The sequence below is a fragment of the Malus domestica genome, chromosome 15 (genome assembly GCF_042453785.1).
Source record: "Malus domestica chromosome 15, GDT2T_hap1".
NCBI classification, from domain to species: Eukaryota; Viridiplantae; Streptophyta; class Magnoliopsida; order Rosales; family Rosaceae; genus Malus; species Malus domestica.
Genome location: NC_091675.1, coordinates 30,821,980 through 30,841,261, shown reverse-complemented (window position 1 = coordinate 30,841,261; position 19,282 = coordinate 30,821,980).

The following is a 19,282-nucleotide window of genomic DNA, read 5'->3' as shown; positions in this document are numbered from 1 at the left end:
TCAAGGCATCAGAAATTTCCTTGATCTGTTGAAGATAATCAGAAATTGACTGTGAACCTTTCTGAATAGACTGAAGACGAGATCGTAACTGATGAATGTGAGCATCAGAGACACCTCCAAAACGTTGCTCAAGTTTAAGCCATAGATCCCGAGACGATGAGACACCAACAGTGAAAGGAATCACTTCTTCAGACAAAGTAGAATTCAACCAGATGAGAAGATTCTGATCTTTCTCATACCAAATTTCAAAGGCTGGATTAATAGAACGATCAGGAAGAAGAGGGGAGGGACAAACCTCAGTACCATCGATAATACTCAGAAGCTTATACCTGCGCAGAATTGGGGCAAATAATGCATGCCATGGAAGATAATTGGAGCGTTTGAGTTTGATTGGCACCATACTTCCAATGTTTTGTATGGTAAGAGAGGCATACAAATTCGAAGGCGTCGTAGAACTGGAGAAATTAAGGTTTGCAGCTTGCACCGACTCAATGGGAGAAGACAATTTTGACGGTGACGCCATTTCTGATGGCAGAGAGAAATACACCAATCAACAAGATCAAAGATGCAATCGAAGATACGATCGAAGAAGATTAGAGAAGAATCGCAGCAGAGATTGAGAAGAAAAGTCAGAAATTGGAAGCGAAGAGGATCGAGAGAGAGAAAACCATTAGGTGAAAAAGGCTTTGATACCATATAGAAACAGAATGATTTCTTATTATTCAATCCAATGAATAATTACACAGAGTTTGTTATATATAGTTGTGGGCAATCTGACATATTACATTTATGTCCTTAACAAAACTAACAATTTACAGACAAACCAAACAAACTACAATTAGTATTTATCAACACTTTGATGACTCAATCTTGGCTTCTTTAATGTCAACCATAGATCTCTCGCTCTCTCTCTCCCCCCTCTCAAAACTCAGAAATCATGGGAAGGCCTCCCCAGCTTCCTTTCTTTACCCCAGAGAAGCCGGATTCCTCCACTTCGTATTCTAATCTGAATTTCTCGACCGCAGGGAAGCCAGACTCCGCCCTTGCCCACCCTCTCTTGTTGCGACACCTTCACCAGTAAATTTATTTTTTCATGATGATGTTAGCATGACTACAGCTCTATTGATTTGTGTGGGCTGAAACTGTTTTTGTTGGGGTTGGGGGTTTGAATCACAGAATTGCAAGGACAATTGGAAGGGCTAGAGTTGCTCTAATGCTATCGCTGTAATACAAAAATAATAATGTGAACGAAAGTTCGACGAATTCCTTACAAGACATACGAGTAATATGAGTGTATTATTGTGTGGACACATGGTACAATCATTTTACATATTATAAAGTTTTATTAATATTATTTCTCTAAAAGTGGCAAATAAATATGAATCATGTGTTAAAATTACACAACTAGGTTTGGGAGATGTACGTAGTTGGCATTTCTTACATACATATGAATTTTTGTTTTAAATTACGAGCAGAAAGGAGTCTAGATTATGTGTTAAAATGAAATGAAATATGTGCGGTGCGCATGCAAGAAGAAAAGGTAATAGCATGAGGTAGTTCAATCATGTAATACTAGACAAAGAGGCATTTTATGCCATCACTATATTCCGACAAGAGAAAGGTTTGGATAAAAGGTTTTTAGAGATGCTCTCACGCTCAAGCCTCCTAATGAAGGTCGACACATAACATTGTCTATCAATTAATATTTACATGTGATATGTAACAAATCACGTATTGATGATGGAAACCAAAATCCAAACAACAAAATAACCACTTAATACTACGATCTAGTGATATTCTTCTTCATTTATAAGTAAAAGTCTTAACTTCGATTTTCGCCAAAGACAAATTTGAATGAGGCTAAGCCCATTTCCTTTTCTTAGTAAAGATAATATTGATTGTTTGAAGAAAAAAAACAGAAAAAAAAAAGAGGCAAAAGTAGGTTCTTCATGACCCATCTGAAAGTGGTGCAGCCTATGTTCTAACAACATAATTACAAGAGAGTGATTGTTTTTTAATTAACGGAGAGCAAAACTCACAAAGAGATCTTCTATAAGATCTTATTACCAAACTCATCCAATCGTAATCGAGGAACTATTATATGAAAACTCTTGACTTCTCTGAAAGTATGATTACTTGTCTAGTAGGAAATACACTTTCAGAAATGAGTAGCAACTGTAGCATAAGAACAATTGTTAAAATTATCATAAATGTAAGAAAATCGAGCAAGTCTTTTTTGATTATTTAGATGATTTCGTAGTAGTAGTCAAGTCATGTAAAAAGTTTAGGACCGTACTTGAATTCAACATTTTAAACTCAAAACACTTTTCAAGTTTTAGGTATTAAAAACTTGTTTGGTTGGATTATTTTAAAAAATTAAACTCAAAACTAACTTTAAAATATAACATATTCTTTAAAAATATAACATGTTCTTCAAAACTAACTCAAAACTAACTTAAAATATAACTTTAAAATCCCATCAGAAGATGGTCCCCAACTAAACTTATCTTTTTGTATTAGGTGCACATATCTTTCATGACATTTATTGACCAATATCTCTTTCTACAAGTTCAGGTGACGATGCGAAAAAGAAAATGTGATAGAGTATAGGTTCGATCTCATTTCATATGTCCAAGAAAAAAAATTGAGAGTGTAAATGTTTGGAACTAAGAAATTTATTTTTTACATCGAAAAGATAAGGAACACCAAGTTACTAACACAAATAAAATTTAAAAAATCCATTAATTTCAACATGATTTTTTAATCAACAAAAAAAGAAATCGAATTCAAGACCTTTAACCAAATATCTAGATAAATATTATGTATAATTTTTCAACTAACTAAAACTTCAAAGTTCAAACCCACTAAATATGTTTGGGAAATTTTATTTGAACTCATATAACCTCTTTCTACACCCAACTTATTTATTACACCCATATAGTTTTTAATTAAATTATCAATATCTCTTTAAACCAATTTTACTACCTAAACTACCCTCACAAACCTAATATAATATGCAAATTTATCTTTACACCTAGTTTAAAAATAAAAATCCAAAATCAATGTTCTACAACTTGTTTTCCACAACTCGTTGATTGAGAGTGTAATGTGCATACATATATGGAGTCGTGTTTGATGAATTGGTCAAACAAGCAATCTGGAATCGGGAAGTAATGTGAGCAGACAAGATTAGATGAAGTAAGTAACTCATATGTTACGGTGTTTTTGTGCTTATTTGAGATTGAAATGTTAAACCAATATGCTTATTTCTCTTACAATAGAAATCAAGTTGGTTTTAATCCTTGCGTGCTTTATCTGAATTGCATTCCCATTGTTTTTATCCCATCACCGCTTCATAAACAAATGCAGTAGCGTTTTTCAAATGCTTTAATCTCAAGTTTTTACCTTGGTTTTAAGATTAGGTGTATTGGGTGGTGGAATTGTAATCTGTAAATCCATATTCTTAGGCATCACTTGGGTTTTAGCCACAGTAATTCAAATCTGCATGAATTATAGGACTCAAAATCATTTTATACATACACATACACTAGTAATAATAATTAACTTAGGCCCTCAGTTGTCATTGGAACAGGAGCCGCATACATTGTGGGCGTAAGTTCTTAAAGCTTGTTATTTTTCTAATTGCTTTCCTTGAATCTAAGAGGGGAGGGCATGCCTGCTTCTTGGGCCTAGTCTAGTTTACTGGTGGGACGAGATATCTTACTTAGGGGCTCTCATTGGCAGATTATGAATGGTCATGAGGTTTGGGTGTGGAAGGATAGATGGTTACCACATGTCCCCTTGGGTTAGCTGGAACCGCAATGTATGGTGCCAGTCACTAGAAATTTGAGGGCTAACTCGTTGATTTCTCAGGCCTTTGGGCAATGGAATATTGATTTTTTTGAAAGATTTTGTGTTGTAACGTGATTATGATGCGATCTTGGATACTACCATTGGTGACCCGTTGAGTCCGGATCGTTTAGTGTGGCCTTTCGCGAAAAATGGCGTTTGTTCGAGTTATCATTGGGCTATTGCCAGATAGGGACAATTCAGACATATGAGTTCATCCACTTCAGTCATCATTCCTAGCTCTTTTTGGAAATGGATGTGGAGAATGGAGGCTTTGCCAAAAATCAAGTGTTTTTATGTAGAAAACCCTTAATGGGGCTATTGCTACTATGGCTAATTTATTTCTTAAAAGATCTTCTCCATCTCCTTTGTGTCCTATTTGTAATGCGCATGACGAATCTATTGAGCCTCTGTTCTTGCTCTATCCTTGGGTGGAGGTGGTGTGGTTTGGAGGTGCTTTGGATGTCCGGATACAAAAGCATAAAATCACTTCATGGCCAGCTTAGCTACTTAACTATCTGGAGGCGGTTCCTAGATTGACTTCAGATAAGAGAAGGGTCTGTTTTATATAGCTTTTACATGTTGGTATATTAGGAAAACAAGGTGCAATTTTATTTTCAACCAACAATCAATTAATCCTAGGCAGGTTATTCAATCAATTTCCACTACAATTGAGGCTTTCTTAGCTGCTAAATAGTCAGTGGGTAGTTGTCCAGTTTCTACTTCTTCAGTACCGGTGCATTTTGTTCCTTGGTCTCCTCCACCTTCAGGGGTAATCAAGATAAATGTGGATGCTAGTTGGGATACCAATTTGGGTCATGGATTTGCTGGCGTAGTTGCACAGAATCATGAGGGGTAGTTTGTAGGTGCAAGTCGGTACCCCGTGGAGGCTACAAGTGTGATGATGGCTAAAGCATTAGCAATCAAGCATGGCTGAGTTGGGTCAACATTTGGGTTGGCGTAATGTGATAATTGAATATGATTCCTCTGAGGCAATTTCATGTTTGCGGGATTCACTTTCGAATGGTAGGTGGGATGCTTTCCCTATTCTTTAACAGTGTGCTAGATTAGGAAAGTCTTTCCATGACTGTTGCTGGTCTTGGACTTCAAGATCAGCAAACAATGTCGCACACCTCTTGGCGTCGCGACGGAGTCCAGAAATGTGCAATATGGTTTGGCTGGACAAACCTCTATTTTCCCTAGTTCATGTTCTATGTAATGATGGACTGTCTTGTCCACACTAGGTCTGTATGTTGGTGGTGTTAGGAGTGACATTTTCGCACCAGGTGTGGCATCAGGATCCTTGTAGCTCCTTCCACTACCTGTGTCTGCGCCATCCTTGGCTGTTTGCCTCTTTGTAGGCTCTCATGTTTTTCTTCGGCATCTTTGCCCAGTTTAATCTATTTCGGTGTTTCAAAAAAAAAAAAAAAGATAAGTTTTTCTTCTTTGAAAAAGTGGACATATGCGGTTGACTCCCAAATCAATCCATTATCTTGCTATTAACGTCGAAAACAAAATATTGATAATTTACTTGATAAATGGTGACATGCGTAATTGTGATATTTAATCAGTTGAGTAATGTTACAGAGATTAAATTTTGTAAACTAAATGACATAAAAATTGATGATTAGATTATTACTTAAGCCTTGATAAATGAGTTTATTCTTATTGGTGATAAATAATTTAGTTTGCAAAGTTTGTCTACAAGTTTAGTCTCCCTAGTATTACCCAACTGCTGATTGGGTTAATATTTAACCAACTATCATCTATTTTTGTCTACAAATTTTGCCCAAATAACATGAAAATTGATGATTGAGTTATTACTTAACCAACTATCATTTTTTCTTTTATTTTTTACCATTTGTGTACTACTTATTAAAACAAAACTTAACAACATAATAGACCTAAATTAAGTAAGTTGGTTAGGATAGTGTGACCGTACTTTCGTGATATGACTATGCACGATATATTGCAATTAAAGTTAGGGTGATGCTATTTACATACTCATTTTTACCTCTCACACACTCCTTATTAATTTTTGTCATTTAATTTTTTTTTCAATTCATTCAATCCGATAGCTAAAAATTAAAAGAAATGTTTAAGAGGTAAAAATGCGTGCAGATAGCACCACCCTTAAAGTTAATTGATAAGTCAAATGATGTTGTCACCATCATAAGCAATAAGCACAAACATTATAGTTAAGTGGGTGAACTAAACCCGTTAATATGACTTAGTTGGGAAACGGTTTTATATTAGACATGACATACATTATGGCCATAACCCAAGACTCACCAACCTCACCAATTAAGTGGGAAATGTCACTTCAGTTAGACAAGTGCGTTTAACTGAATTCCTTTCATGTCTTCAAGCTACTTGGTAGATCCGTTACAAGATATCAACATAAATAATGTAATCCAACAACCAGATTTATACATGATTCCTATTTTAAAGGGTTTAAGAAACACAAGAGAGTGAGTGAAACAGATTTATATGATTTCTCACCTCAACTTTCACTTGCTATCTAATTTCTGACCGGTTTGGTGCTCTAAAATTCAGAGTGGGACACCAACCCAGATATAACAAATAAAATATGAGAGAGAGAGAGGGAGGGAGGGAGAGAGAGAGAGAGGGGTTTAGGGATGAGACCAATGTACGTGGGTTAGTTAAGGGATGCTTAGCATGGCTTTCTATTAGTTTTAGGTCTTTCATAGTGTGAGTGAGTTTGACTCAAATAAAGAATCTGACTAGACCCGACAATTTCTTACATGACATGGTGACACGACACGAAAATAACGGATTTCGGATCAACACGATAACTAATCGGGTCATTATCAGGGACCCATTAAGAACCCATTAATAACAGGTTCTTAACGGGTATACACGCAGGTAACACGTGGGTAACCCATTATGACCCGCTAAGAAAAATAAATTATAATTTTAAAGTTGAATTACTAAAAAAATTATTATAAAATACAATAGTTGTATTGTATATATTGGTATATTCTATATTAAATATATATTTTTGTATAATTATTCTATATAAGTTTAAAAATTAAGTTTTATTCATTTATTTATTTTTATTATGAGAGTTTCTTATTATCATTAATAGGATAAATTTTACTTAACATGTTGTTGTACAAAATTAAAATCAACTAGTATAGTATTAGTATAGGCACTAAGACATCCCTACTAGTATGAAAAATGTGAAAGAATATATAAACACTCATGATTCATCATTCCTCCACGAGTAGACAATGGTTACACTTACATTATCGTTTAGATTTTTAAAACCCTCCAAACCGTCATGAATAGTGTTTTTTATTTGAGTGTAAAAGTAATAAAATTAATAATAATTATTGTAGAAGTGTAAGAAATGTAAAAAAAAAAAAAAAAAAAAATATATATATATATATATATATATATATATATACACACAATCACTCGTAGTGATAAACTTTACAACTTTCGTGAAGGGGTTAACTTCGAAATCCGACACTATAATCCATAAACCTTAAATTTGTATTTAACCGTCCATTGTCGTTTAGGCTTTATTCTTTATATTGAATTTCAGTTTTAAGATTTTCTTTTTTGAAAACATGATCTTCTGGAGGATGTAGGAAGATAAACGGTTCAGATCTTTGATATCACGTCCCAATATTTACGGTTAATTGAAATATGAGTCGATGTTATATAGTTTGTAGAGACTTTATAAACACCACTAACGGTAAAACTCTGAACATAATATCAACAATCTGAACCGTTCATCTTCCTATATCCTCTAATAGATCATGTTTTCAAAAAAGAAAATCTGAAAAACAAAATTGGTGAGAAAAATGAAGCATAAATGTAAACAATAATCAACGGTTAAATTTTGATCTATGATTTATATGATTATAGTGGCACATTTCAAAGTTAAGCCCTTCATGAAAGCTGTAAAGTTTGTCATTACGAGCTTTTATATATTTTTTCTATATTTTTCACACTTCTGCATTAATTAAAAAACTATTAAAAACTTTACTTACACAATAGCCATAGGATAAAAGAGAAGAGAGTGTTAATGTAGAAAGCCTCACTAAAAATATCATCAATATAACTCTTGAAGACAATATATCAAGCCAAAGTTCCAATACCGTTTCCCATGGTGATTGATGAAAATTGAAGAGTTTGATTGTAAGAAAATGTGCAAGGTTCCAAACCTTGAAACATAATTCCCTTAATTTTGCAAATCTTTTGAACATTTGATATTTTGTAATGTTCTAATGTTCTTTTTTTTATATTTTTATTATGCTCTTATTTTTGGGTATGTAACTATGTAATACTTGAAGGACAAAGTGTTTTTATGTTTTGAATGTGATAATATGGTATGTATATACTTATTTAGTATTATGTTTTTCATTTGATTATTTATTGGTTTAAAATGTATTTTCCTTAATGGGTAATGGGTCGGGTTATATTACCTGTTAATATTATCGGGTCGATTTCAGGTCAGGTCATTTTACTCGTTTATTTTAATAGGTGTTACACGACATGACCCGTTAAAATATCGGGTATGACACGAAAACGACACGAACACGGAAAACACAACACGAATGCCAGGTCTAAATTAGACGCATTGAGTTTATTCTTTTATACTTTTAGGCTTTCACAACAGTGTAAGTGAGTTTGACTCATATATACAAGAATTAGACGCATTGAGTTTGATAGATATAAATTTAATAAATATAAATTGTTACAGTGGCGTTAGTTTAATAGATATAAATTTTATCTATTAATTTTGGGATTCATCTAATTTCTACTCTACTATTTGGTTATTCTATTCTTTTCCTAAAAATGTGTCATCTATTGTATAATACAAAATCAAATTCATGAGTTTAATGTATGAAATTGGTACCAGGGGAATATCCTGCAATTAAAAATCCATATATGTGCTTGTCTTTGTGCAACCTTGCCTTACACGAGATGGACTCCTTCGGGCTTCATGAAATGACAGCTCCTTCTGAGCTCATCATCTTGTGGCACCGAGAACAAATCAACTTATACAAATGTCGTTATGATGAAGTTGATGCAAATCTGGATTCAGTGTCGAGTCAGTTTAACCAGTCAAACACTTGAAGAATGAAACAGACGTGAATCCAAAAGGGGTCAGTTTAAAGATTTGAAACTTGGAAAACTTGACCAAAAACACATAACAAAATCACATAGATAATACAACCCAAATATGCAACGATTTAAGTGTTAAGTGCATGAATGTAATTTTGTGGCTAGGGTTTCAAGTAAGAACACAAAAGGTAGCTACAAGCTTGAAAACACTCTTGACATAAACTATGAATCTCCTAGCCACAAACTTAAAACAAAATCACAAAGACAATGTTACCCTAATATACAATGCTTTGGGTGATTAGTGCATGAATGTGATTTTGTGGGAAAGGATTTCTAATAAGGAACACCAAGAGGCAGGTCAAAGCTTTAAGAACACTCTTATGAAACATGTAAAATCCCTAACCAAAGAGGATGACAACCCTAGCTGAGGTTATATAGACAAATCTGATTTTTTGCACATACAACAAGGACAAAAACCACTTGTCAACCCATCAGACAATGTGAGCAGATTAAGGGCCAGAAACGGACCACTAGCAAAAAGGTATCAGTCAGCCCATGTGGGTTGTCTTAATTAATTTGTGTGCCTAGATAGCTAGAAGTCAGCACAAAACTAACGAGACAATCAAACTAGACAGAATGCAACACAAATATAGATATGAAATGCCCATGCATGAACAAACCTTTTAAGGTGAAATGTGTCACATCTTAAACATTTACTCTAGCAGCAACAACCCATAATCAGAGTATAACCTAAAACTATATTGAGCATGTGTGTGGTTCAATTACAATATTTGACAAGGAAAGCTAAACCTACAAGTTTTGACTTCACAATGTATTTTTATTTTTATACCCCACCACTTAACATATTCGAATTATGAGGTTATTTCTATGTTGTATCTCTTCCCTTTCAAAATTGAAGATTTAGATTTGAGAATCCATCATAACAGAAGATAAAAAAAATTGAGAATCCATGACTTTGTAGCAAGAAGTGATCTAGAAAAGCATAGTATAATTGGTTCTCCATTAACTTCATAACATAATTATACGCATGTCGATGTCTTTGAGATCACCCAAACAATGAAAAATATGAAGTATTATCCTTCTAGGGTTTTCCACCTAATGGTTTGATATATTTGCTTGTACTTTAGATTTTGGGGTGAGTTACAACGAACATGTAATGGGAGATTTTGAAGAAATTCTTGAAAATCCGAATTAAGCTTATTTGCATTGGGATTTCATTCTCATAAATGTTGGTGGAATTATCAAGGAGAGAGAATGCTGCAAATATCATTCGTGAACATGATCTTGATCATAGTCGAAGTCAGCAATCTGTGTGGATCGGGGCATTGTTAAACAACAAATTCACAAAATAAAAAGCTAACGAATTTACTACAAAATACTTACATATTAACCATAAGTTTTTTGATATAATATATTATGTTACATCTCACATCTTCCAGGGGAGTGGCTCATGTAAGCCTTATATGTATATTCCCATCTCTACCTAGCACGATGCCTTTGGGGAGCTCACTGGCTTCGAGTTCCATCGGAACTCCGAAGTTAAGCAAGTTCGCATGAGAGTAATCCTATGATGGGTGACCTACTAGGAAGTTCTCGTGTAAGTTCCTAGAAACAAAACTGTGAAGGCGTGGTCGGGGCCCAAAGAGGACAATATCTTGCTGCGGTGGAGTCGAGTTTGAGATATGGTGGGAGCCCGGGCCGGGTTGTGACAATTTGGTATCAGAGCCAATCCCTGGCCCGAAGTGTGCCAACCAGGACTTCGGGCCCCTAAAAGTGGTGGATTGTTACATCCTACATAGCCAAGGGGAGTGGATCCTATAAGCCTTATATGTATATTCTCATCTCTACCTAGCACGAGGCCTTTGGGGAGCTCACTGGCTTCGGGTTCTATCGGAACTCCGAAGTTAAGCGAGTTCGCGTGAGAGAAATCCCATGATAGGTGACCCACTGGGAAGTTCTCGTGTGAGTTCCCAGAAACAAAACCGTGAGGGCGTGGTCGAGGCCCAAAGTGGACAATATCGTGCTACGGCGGAGTCGAGCACGAGATGTGGTGGGGGCCAGGGCTGGGATGTGACATATTACCATATTCCTCGATGCGTTTTCATGTTGTGAAAGCATTGCATGACAACTTCATTACTAATACTATCAAATGTCTCTCTATATAAAAATAATCATGTTATCATTCATCCATTGATCTCCCACCCGATTTCTCAATCGATTCTTCAGAAATTTCATGGTCGAAAATGAAGGAAATATTTGTGAAAACTAGTTCATTTGAGCAACATTTATGCATGCAATTAACAATTAAAAGGTGGAATCATGCTTGTATGCACTCAAAAACAAAACTTTACCCATGAAATTCAAGGCCTAGTGAGTGTGGTGAACCAATACTCAACTCAAGAATAAAGTGAGTTGAGAAATATTATACCTTTGTCGATTCCTCTTTGCATAAGCAAAGACTAATCACCCAAGAGATAGGGCCTTCATTCCTTACTTCTTAGCTCCATGGATTTCTTGGAGGAGGATGGATGAATTGATTCTCCAAGTTCCCAAAATAGAGAACCTCTAAGTCTCCACACCAAGGAGAGCATTAATGAATAGATGAGTGACCTAGAGGAAGTAAGATTGCTGCCTAATTTCCTCTAGGGTGGCCAGCCTCTTAGAGAGAAAATAGAGCCTTGTGTTCTCATCTTTTCTCCAAAAGAAACCCTAAGGATCAAATGGCTATAAAGTTATCTTTATACCACCTCACAATGGAGTGGCAAACTTGCAATTAAGGCAAGTTCACCACCCTTCTCTATATGGCCGGCCTTAAGGGTTTGTTGGGCTTTCAAGCCCTTAGTGTTTTTAAGTTGTCATACAACTTGAGTTATTAGGCTTGACATTCAAATCTCATTGGGCCTTGTGGCCCAAAACTAACCCGAGGTCTATAACGAACTTATTCGTTTGATTAATTAACATATTAATCCTAGCCATAAATAATTAAACCATATAATTATCCTTACTCATCTCCATTGTTTATTCAATCTCTACCTTACACGGTGTACGATCCATTAGGTTCCTTTTAGCGAGGCAGTGGTCGATTAGAACTCTTCAAATCAATTGTGAATTGAAACATATTTTCAATTCTCCCTTTAGTGATTACTCATCTTTAGGGCTTCCACAAACCATGAGTGACACCTAGCAGTATGTAATGGCCACCCAAGCTAATCAGAAGAGGTGGAGAACCTATTCAGTTTAGGATTACAATGCAATACGGTCTTTCTCTAATACAATACTTTTGACCACATTGTTTGGTTTGATGGTTTATTCATGTCTATTATCCAATGTGATTCTCTTACTTATATGATTACCTTAAATATGATTTGGAATGACTTCCTAAATCTCATTCATACTCTAGCCAGAGATTCTTAATCATATCATAGAGTATTCTCCCTCAAATGGTTTGAAGGTTAGAGATTCCTTGTTGCGCATTCACTTCCCTTCATGGCTAAGTGGCTTAATCCCAACTATGTTGTGGACACCCTTTGATGGAGTGACTTTGACATAGTCAAAGATCAAAAACCTAACCACAAGACAACTATGATGCCTTAGGTCAAATGACTACTTTGCATTATCCCAACCATGAGTTCTCATGTGACATGAATATGAGAACTCCTTGTTAATAGTGTTCAGTGAACTCATTCTCCATTAAGCACCTACATGCTTGTCTTGGTGTCAGTCACACCAATGACTCGAGACTAGTCACTTAGCACGTACTGATCTTAACAGACCGTCAATGCCCAATTGGCAATCCTATGATCAGGAATGTTTAGAATATGTATACGAAAGAGAATGGTCTCATGAATCTAACTTCTTTAGATCACATTCCCCCAATTACATATTCCTTGAACTTATCGTTTAAGCATATAACATTTATATGAGACGGCTTAAAACAATAATCTTTGCCCTTTATATTAAACTAGATTAGTTTAACATGTGAAATGTCTGTAAAGTATCATCATATGATTGGTTTTAGGGCACATTTCCAGCAGAAAATGCTTTTTCAACTTTGGAAGTTGTACTGGAAGAGTTAATGCTAATGCCACAAACAACTAAATTAGTTATACACCTTAATAATGTCACAAGCATGTACATTTTTTTGTGTATAAAAAAACTGACAAAACTGAGTGGGGGCATCCACCCCTCTGGGCCTAAGATGGCTCCGTCCATGATCTTGATGTCTACATGAAGGTATAAGAAATGTTGGAGGAATGTATATTATCAAAAACTAACTTTGACACAATTTTATGTTCATATTTTATTTTTTATTCATAAAAAATAATTATTTTTTTCAATAAGGTGTCAGTAGTTTCATTGCTTAGAGTGTTGTTCTACAAGGGAGGTGAAAGTGGTTTTGAGAGTTGAAGAAGATAAATAATCTTGAGATATACATGTTAAAATTGATTTGAGGTGTATTTAGAATTTAATATTTTTTTTAACTTTATAAGGTTGAAATTCTCCTTGCATATTAGGTATACTAGCATATGGGCACACACAAAGTGTGTGAGAATTTTTTTTATTTTTGTTCTTGAAATAGAAGGAGAGAGGAAGAGAGTGATAAAGAATGTGGAAGTGAGAAGGTTTTTTTATTTTTTTATTTTGAAACTTTTTTTTATTAGATATATGTTAGGATTACATATAGGTGAGGCTATGAAAAAAAACAGCAAAATTTGGTTGTGTGAAATTACATTTCTACCCCGGCGAGTTTTCAAGTTTTCACTCAGACCAGTCAACTTTGAGGCTATTTTCCGGCAATCTCCGACAACCATTGGGCTTCGAAATAGGTATAATCTTATTCTACACTTTCCTATCTTCATTTTGATATATTATGGGTCGAATTTGGTTAAGAAACAATTGAGTTACGAAGCTTTGAAAATTGCCCAAACTTCCGGCCAAGAACTTGGGGACACTTAACGGAGTTTTAACGAAATGACCAAAATGATGGATGGTGGACAATCTCAGGGACCACTTTTATCGATTTGGAATTGCTGGGACCAAAGTGATGAGTTATGCAAATCTCAAGGACTATTTTGGCGATTTACCCTTTAATTAAAGGGTTAAACTGGTAATTTCATAGAGTTTTGATTGATAATGAGTGTTTTATTAATTAGTAGAGATGAGTGACTTAATATCAACATTATGTAATAATATTATTCCTACGAAGATAACTTAACAAATACTAATTCTATTAGCATTAAACATAAAAATAAAATATATATTAAAAAAAGCAAATAATGAGAATTTCTACATACAACTGTTACCATGTATACAGACTTTTATTTTTGGCTTGGCGATTAACTTGAATAAATCAAATAAAATGTTCTAGAATAAGAGAAGGTTTTGATTACACAATGTCAAGTAAAGGAAAAAACATATTATTAGGAAAAAAAATACTATCAAATCTAAAAGAGGTGTAGTCAAACGAGGATTTAGAAGGATTTTAAAACATTTTAAATTGAAGATTTGATAGGATTATAGATTTCAAATGGATTTTCAAGGATTCTTATAGATTTTGATTAAAGATTTGAATGGATTTTGAGAGGGTTTCTTGTCATTTAAAAAATTAATTTTTAAATGAAAAATAAGATTAAAAATTAAAAATTTGAAAAATAATGAAGAGCTTTGCTCAGTTCTCCCGAGTAACCCCAACCTCCATTGTCCTCCACCAAAAAAAAAAAAGAAAACGTTGCCCAGATTTTCTTCCCTTTCAACGATAAACCATAAGGGTGGGCATAAAAACCATGAAATCGCGAAACTGAATCGAACTGCGATGAAATAAACCGGTAAAATCGTGTTGACAAAAAAAAATCAACGTAAGTTCAAGAACCGGACCAAATTGTTCATACCGATTTCGGTTTTAGTTCTCATGTTGGTAGAACCACTTAAAATAAAACCGAACGAAACCGTGAATATAAATAATTTTTATAATTTGAGAATGTATTTGGTAGTTTCATCCGATAATAAAAATATTGATAAGATGTCTCATACCAACATTTGAAATGTAAAATAAAAAATTGTGTTTAGTCGTTGTTGTAGACATGTAAATTTTGTTGCATATAAAACGATGCATCACAAAGCTCCACGTGACATATGACTCATCACAAATGGACAAGTCATCAATGACATGTGGCACAAATCAAGCAAGGAAAGTATAAAGCATTCCCTAAATTCGGCTAAGAGAAGAAACATCCTTTAAATTCAGCAAAGAAGGTCCAAAATCTTTCAAAATCGGAAGAAAAAAAAAGGTTAAAGCACCTTCATAAAACAAGTAAGAATTGAAGATTTCTCACAAAATAGGCAACAAGGTTCTTAAATTCGGCTAAAGGAAAGTGGCTGAAATTAATACACAAAACATGCCTAAATTCTCTCTTGGACAAATTAGGACATAAATCAAAGCCAAATCCTCCCAAAGGCAAGCCTTGAGAAGCTTATAAATACAAGGTCCTCCCACAAGCATTGGGGGTCGAAAAATCTCTACACAGAAGAACCTCTACCAAACCTTTGAAGACTAATACACTGCCAAAGCTCTCTTCGAAGAACATTTAACCAAAGCCGGAGCTTTCTCTCGACCAAAGCAGAAGCACTTCCTTGAAGAATCAACAAGCGCTCGTGCCGATTCCTTCAAGACTTTGTTGCAAGCTTATAAACTTATAGCAACGTTTGTTTCAAGATCAAATTGCCAAGACCCTAGAAGCAACGAAATCCTACATCCACACTATCTTTGCCGCACCTTGAGGTGAAGACCATCCTCGCGTTGTTTTCAAGCTCAAAACTTGAAGCAATCATTCAACCGTTCGTCCGAGATCAAGTCATCACGACCCTTGGATCGACAATCAACCATCTACATCAAATTTGAAGACTGAATCAGAGGAAAAGTTGTAAACCACAATTGTAACCTACAAATTCAAATCAATACAAATCTACTTTGTAGACGTGTTCTCGTCTCATTCGATACTGAATTTTCGTGTTTACAAATTTGGCACACCCGGTGGGATATCTCTGCCTTAAAAAAACTGTACAAATGACATCAATAAAGGATCAAGTTGTTCCTGCTACCAACGTGAAGAACAAAGCCATCCTTGCCGCAAGTGGTGACACTTTGGGCGTCATAACCCGAAGCAAGGCAAGAACTCTCTCTCCCATGCCTTCCACCCCTCCATCAACTTTGTCGAAGGAGAAAGAGCACCCAAAGCACAAACATGTGATCACCCTGGCCTCGCTAAGGGCGTTAAGGGAAGAAAGTCCAAGAAGGTACTCTGATTCTTTGACTTATAATGCCGATTCAAGCAGCTCGTGCCCCGTAGCCATGCAAGTCATGACTACTGGCGCAACTTTCATCGAGGAGCACCTACCTCAAATGAGTGAAGCAATTGCAAGGCTGACAAGGATCGTGGATGAGAAAGACCTGTAAATCGTTACGCTCATCAACCGTTTAGGGGCGCAGCACAACGACGAAGTTGACCTGAAGGTTGATCTACCAAAGGAGGAAACCGACAAAAAAGAAGAGCCTCTGGTGGAGAAAGCTAAAGAGAAGTTGGACCAAGCGACAACGCTCATGGGATCTCTCTCTGTCCAGCAGCTATAGGAGATGATCACTAGCATTATCAAGGTGCAGTACCAAGGAAGCTTGCATGACTCTATGCTATACTCAAAGCCCTACTCCAAGAAGATTGACGCCTTGAGGATGCTAAGGGGTTATCAGCCACCAAAGTTCATGCAATTCGGTGGAAAGGGCAATCCCAAACAACATATTGCCCATTTCATCGAAACTTGCAACAACGCTGGAACATATAGATACTACTTTGTAAATTAGTTTGTGCATTCACTGAAAGGTAACGCCTTTGATTGGTACACCGATCTCGAGCAGAACCAGCTTGAAAGGGAATTCCTCAACAGCTTCTACAGCACGCATCGCACCGTAAGCATGCTAGAGTTGATAAGTATAAAGCAATGGAAGGATGAACCAGTCGTTAACTACATCAACATATGGCACTCATTAAGTCTAGATTGCAATGATCGTCTTTCTGAAACCTCCTCCATTGAGATGTACGTTCAAAACATGCACTAAGGCCTACACTACATCCTCCAAGGCATAAAGTCGAGGACATTTGAGGAACTAGTGACTCGTTCCCATGACATAGAGCTAAGTATCACCAATTATGGAAAAAAAAGCTAATCACCGACTTAAAAAATGACAGGGTGTTCACTCCGAAGGTAGACAAGATTGGGAAGAAGCCTGCCAATGAAGTTTTTGCCGTCAACACTACCCCCGTCAAGACCTCTCTTGCGCCCATCAAGATCTCCTCCAAGAACAAAGCGAATGGTAAAAAAGAGTGAGCCTTCTCGCACCCAAGATAGGTACAAAAACACCTTGAGGGAGCTGGAGCAGAAGACCTACCATTTTCCAGACTCTGACGTGGCCGCAATACTAGATGACCTGCTAGAGAAGAAAGTGATCGAGTTACCTGAATGTAAGTGTCTCGAAGAGATGAATCGTGTAACAATCCTAGGTACTATAAATACCATCGTATCGTGAGCCATCCAGTTGGAAAATGCTTTGTCCTTAAGGAGCTCATCGTGAAGATAACACAACAAGGGCAAATTGAACTTGGCCTTGAAGACAGGGCTGCAACACACACTACTGCAATTGTGTTTGGATCATTCGATCTCGTGCCTCTCCAAGTGACGCATGCACATTCCCGTCTATGATCAAGCCACACGACACCTTCTACACAATCATCCATAGGGGCAAGTGACCAAAGTGCACTTACCGACGATGAAGAGGGGTGGACACTGGTGACCTACAAGAAGACAAGGAAGCTAAGACCATAAACTGTCAAACCAAAAGTTGAACAAGCGTAGGAAGACCAAGAAAAACGTAAGAGCTGCTAAGTCAACGTACGCTAGAGAACCTATGGAGCAAGAGCCACGCATTCCGGTCTCATTGCATGAGTACTTCCCGAGAGATTTTTTCCAATAGTGCATTACCGCTGCCTATCACATAGTTAAAGTAGAGAAAGAAAAGCCCTCAAAAGGCAAAGTTATAGCCATCGAGGAAGAGAAAACTCCCACACTTGAAGAAAGCCTGGCATCATACTTTAGCATTGAGAAGGCGCTATGATTGCCTAAGAAGATGCGAAGAGCACTAATAGCGGTCATGGTAAGTCTCGACGACCACAAAGTGCAAGAAAACAAGGATAAAGGCTTGGAGCTTCGGCCACATGAATACGCAACATTCTGTGCCGCCCATGATGCAATCACCTTCACTGACGAAGACTTACTGCTAGGGTCAAATCCTCACAACTGTCATCTCTTCATCTCTGGGTACGTGAAGAAGCACAAAGTCAACCACATGCTTGTGGATGGTGGTTCAGCCATAAACATCATGCCAAAGTCAACAATGACTACAATCGGCATCAAGGTAGGTGAATTGACCTAAACCTGTCTGTTAATCTAAGGTTCCAACCAAGGAGGACAAAAAGCGATGGGCATGGTCCGTGTCGAGATGACCATTGGTGAACTTAAGTCAAGCATGATATTCCATGTGATTAATGCGAGAACTTCCTACAGTTTGCTCTTAGGAAGACCTTGGATCCATGAGAATGGAGTTGTGTCGGCCACCATCCACCAATGCTTAAAATACTACCGAGAATGAGTGAAGGTGATATAAGGCGACACCAAGCCATTCACTGAAGCTGAACCACACTTCGCAGATGCTAAGTTCTACATGAATGAAGATACGGTGCCTGAAGCTCTTCCAAAAGAGATCAAGTCCATAGGTAAAGCCACAACCAAAAGAATGAGTGGCAAGCCATGCCCAAAGAGCAAAAAGGGGAAGCCATGCCATCTTCAAGTAAAAATGACGATGAGCCTTCTAAGCCCTCAACAACCAAAGGGAATGTAATGCCCTTAAAAAGGATCAAACACATCCGTCTTCCGATACATCCAGATGTTAAGAGGAAAGATGGGGCAATCCCCGTTCAAAACAAGTAAAGCCGCCATACAGCTGCAAAATGACGACATAAAGCTGCTCAAGGCAAATGCAATTTTACCTCTGACACAGCTAGGCGATGCTAAAATATCAAAGCCACCTCAAGGCTTTATACAACCCCTGCAAAAAGGGACGGAACCAAGTTCTCTTCCAACCAAGAGGATCAAAGAAGGCTTCGACCCATACGCCTACAAACTCATGTCAAAGGCTGGCTACAATTTCACTTCCTCTTCAAATCTTAGAAAGAATAATGCAAACATCATTAACGACAAAGAACGT